The sequence below is a fragment of the Pagrus major genome, chromosome 5 (genome assembly GCF_040436345.1).
Source record: "Pagrus major chromosome 5, Pma_NU_1.0".
In the NCBI taxonomy this organism is placed as follows: domain Eukaryota; kingdom Metazoa; phylum Chordata; class Actinopteri; order Spariformes; family Sparidae; genus Pagrus; species Pagrus major.
Window position 1 is genome coordinate 1,700,169 of NC_133219.1, and position 4,577 is coordinate 1,704,745.

Genomic DNA, 4,577 nt, shown 5'->3' on the forward strand with positions numbered 1-4,577 from the left:
ATATATATATATGTGTGTATATATATATATATATATGTGTGTATATATATATGTGTGTATATATATAGACATATATATATATATATATATGTGTGTATATATATATATATATGTGTATATATATATATATATATATATATATATATATATACACATATACACATACATATATATATACACATACATATATATATACACATACATATATATATACACATACATATATATATACACATACATATATATATACACATACATATATATATACACATACATATATATATACACATACATATATATATACACATACATATATATATATATATATATACACATACATATATATATATATATATATACACATACATATATATATATATATATATACACATACATATACATATACATATATATATATATATACACATACATATATATATATATATATATATATATATACACACATACATACATACATACACATACATATATACACACACACACACACACACACACACACACCGGATCAAGTCGATCACTCGCCGACAGATGAAGAAAGCAGCCGGCGGGCCGTGAGCAAAATCAGCTGATCGACTTCATGAATGAATGCGCCGTTGCCCTACAAAGACCCAATCGAACACTATGGAAGGCAAAGTTGTGGATTGTGGATGTGGATTGCAATAAAACGGGGACGTTGGAAGGATGTCTAAGGATGAACTAAACGGAAATTAAAGGAATTTGTGTGGTTATTTGTAATGATGTCTGACACACCTGAGACCGCAACTGAGTCTGAGGACACGTTGAAATCACGCATTGCTTCGCGCATAGGCAGATTGGGAGCATGCACAAGGAGGACAAATGAAATAAAGGCTTTGATGACTGATGTTGGAATTGTTGATAAAGTCAATGACACATTTGAAGCGTTTAAAGGAGCTGTGGATGAATTTTAAAAAATGCTCACAAATCTGTGCAAGAGCTCTTATCAGAGGAGGAAAAGGAAAATGATTACTATGACTGGTATGAACCCAGAATAACTAACCTGAATTATTTTATGAAAGATGTTGAAACATGGAATAGAGAAATTGCACAATCAAAAGTTGGACCACTGGACAGCATATCAAATGTGTCACACAAATCAAAGTCTTCCACTGGATCAACAACCTCCAGATCTTCCTCAGTCTCCTCAGAGTTAAAAAAGGCCAAAGCAGAACAAACTGCTGTGATGGCTCAAGCTGCTGCATTGAAAGAAAAACACACTTTGCAACTGGAGGAAAAAAAACTGAAATCAAAGATGGAGCAAATGGAGTTGGAAGCAGACCTCACAGCATCAACGGCTGAAATAAAAATTGTGATGAGGTGGATTCAGGAAGCTCCGGGTGATGGCATGAAGGAGTATTATGACTCTCACCATGAACCAGAAACAATGGAGAGCAATGTGGAATTTGTGCAGTTAGGTGCAATACCCCAAACTCCACTTCACCTAACCATCTTAAGTCTCCACAGACCTCCACCTACAAGGGGTACCAACACACCAGAAAATAAACCTCAAAACAAGAATTTAACTGAAAAACACAAAACCGAAACTGCAAATCATAATCACACCATAACTCATGCTGTAAAAGATTACTCAGATGTGGTTGTTAATGCTGCTCATGATAACTTGGATGTGGTTATTCGAAGACAACATGACACAGCAGAACTCATCGTCTCACAGCAAAACCTGTCTCTGTTACCTGCAAGAGAGATTTCTGTGTTTGATGGTAACCCATTGGCTTAGCAGTCTTTTATCCATGTATTTGAACACTTGATTGAAGACAAGACTAAAAGTAATCAGGACAGACTCCACTATCTTGAGCAGTTTACCTCTGGTTTGCCAAGAGACTTGGTTCGCAGCTGTTTTCACATGGATGGGAGCAGGGGCTATAGTGGAGCAAGACACCTCTTAAAAGAGAACTTTGGGAATGAATTGAAAGTTTCTGGAGCTTACCTGGAAAAAGCCTCGAACTGGACAGCGATTAAAGCCGAGGATGGGAAAATGCTGCATGCATATGCAATGTATTTGAGAGGATGTTGCAATGTAATGCAAGATTTACAGTATTTAGAGGAACTTGAGATCCCATCAAACCTAAGGCTAATAGCATCCAAACCACCCTACAAACTTCGGGAAAGGTGGTGAACCACAGCTTATGAGACACAACAGAGAACTGGCAGGAGAATCAGATTTCAGCACCTTGTGGATTTTGTGGAAAAACATGCTAAGATGCTTTTGGATCCGTTGTTTGGGGACATTCGAGACCAAATGACAACAAAAAAGTCTATCCCAAGAAACAAAAGTGAACCATAATCAAGAAGAGGCAAAAACAGCAGCTTCACTACTTCAGTAGCAGTGAATACAGAGAAAGCAGGATGCGCTGTAACACAATCACCTGTTCCACAACAACCTCCTCAAACCACACCCTGTCCTATCATCCTTTCCTGTGGATTCTGCCATGGGAAACACGCTATGATCGACTGCTCACAATTCAAAACACAGTCACAAAAATTGTGTCAAGTTTGTCAAATGAAACATCCTACTGTACTTCATATTCAAAGTGCAAAAGGCCAAAAACAGGAAAATCAACCAAAAGCCACTGTTGAGACAGAAGATACCCCCATAAGCAGTGCTCGTGTTTCAGCAGGTGATACAACTGGGGCCGGGAGAGACTGTGCACTTGCGATTGTTCCAGTCAGAGTTAAGGTGGCAAAAGGGAGCAGGTATAGTCAGACCTATGCCTTCCTCGATCCAGGCAGCACAGCAACGTTTTGCACAGAAAATCTAATGAACCTGTTGAATGTGAAAGGATGCAAAACAGAGCTACTTTTGCTAACAATGGGACAGGAAAAGCCTGCAAGGACCTATGAGGTCAGAGGACTGGAGGTGGGAGACTTGGAGGGCTGCACATGTCTGGACCTGCCGAAAGTTTACACACAGAGCAAAATCCCTGTCTCAAAGGAAAACATAATCACAGAAGCTGATTTGAAGAGGTCGCCTTATCTCAGTGGCATCCAGTTAAAAGAAATTGAGGCAGACATTTACTCCTCATTGGGACTGATGTTCCTCGAGCAATGGAGCCATGAAAAATAATAAACAGTCATGATAATGGACCATATTCAGTCCAAACCTTAATGGGATGGGTTGTAACTGGACCACTCAGTGTTGATAGTGCTACAGAACATGCTGGGCCCATTGCAGTATCAAGAAACAGAATCTCTGTTGTTGAGTTGAAGGATCTATTCATCAGACAATATAACCAGGATTTCTCTGAGAACATGTATGGGGAGAAAAAGGAGATGTCAGTTGAGGATAAACGTTTTATGGAGATTGCTTCCAGCTCAGCATTTCTTAAAGATGGCCACTATCATTTACCACTGCCTTTCCAGGATAAAGACAAGGTCATGCCTGATAACTATGATATGTTAAAAGGAACGTACACTGCACCTTATAAAAACATTTAAGAAGGATAAGACGTATGCTAAGGAATACATCTCCTTCATGGAGGACATTCCCAAAAAGGGTTATGCAGAAAAGGTTCCACCTCAGCAGCTTCGCAGAGAGGATGGACGGGTCTGGTACATCCCGCATCATGGTGTCTACCACAAGCGAAAACTCAAACTGAGGGTGGTGTTTGACTGTACATCCTCCTTTCACGGAATATCTCTGAACAAGGAGCTCCTCCAAGGTCCAGACTTAACAAACACCCTCATTGGAGTTCTATTAAGGTTTTGCCAAGAACAAATTGCAGTTATGGCAGACACTGAGGCAATGTTTTATGAAGTACATGTTGATGAAAAGGACAGAGACTCTCTGAGGTTTTTGTGGTGGCCAGAGGGTGATATCAGCAAACCACTTGATGTTTACGGGACGAAAAGTTCACCTCTTTGGCACCTCCAAGATCGTCTGAGACCAGCCACCCGGACAGCTGCTGCAACAATCGGTTTGCATAACCAAAGAATTTCTGCACAAACTGTCAGAAACCATCTCAGGGAAGCTCATCTGCATGCTCGTCGTCCTCATCGGGGTCTCGACCTGACTGCAGTTCGTCGTCGTAACCGACTTGAGTGGGCAAATGCTCACATTCGATGGCATCTGGCACGTTGGAGAGGTGTTCTCTTCACGGATTAATCTTGGTTTTCACTGTTCAGGGCAAATGGCAGACAGTGTGTGTGGCGTCGTGTGGGTGAGCGGTTTGCTGATGTCAACGTTGTGGATCGAGTGGCCCATGGTGGCAGTGGGGTTATGGTATGGGCAGGCGTATGTTATGGACAACGAACACAGGTGCATTTTATTGATGGCATTGTGAATGCACAGAGATACCGTGACGCAATCCTGAGGCCCATTGTTGTGCCATTCATCCACGACCATCACCTCATGTTGCAGCATGATAATGCACGGCCCCATGTCGCAAGGATCTGTACACAATACCTGGAAGCTGAAAACATCCCAGTTCTTGCATGGCAAGCATACTCACCAGACATGTCACCCATTGAGCATGTTTGGGATGCTCTGGATCGGCGTATACGACAGCGTGTTCCAGTTC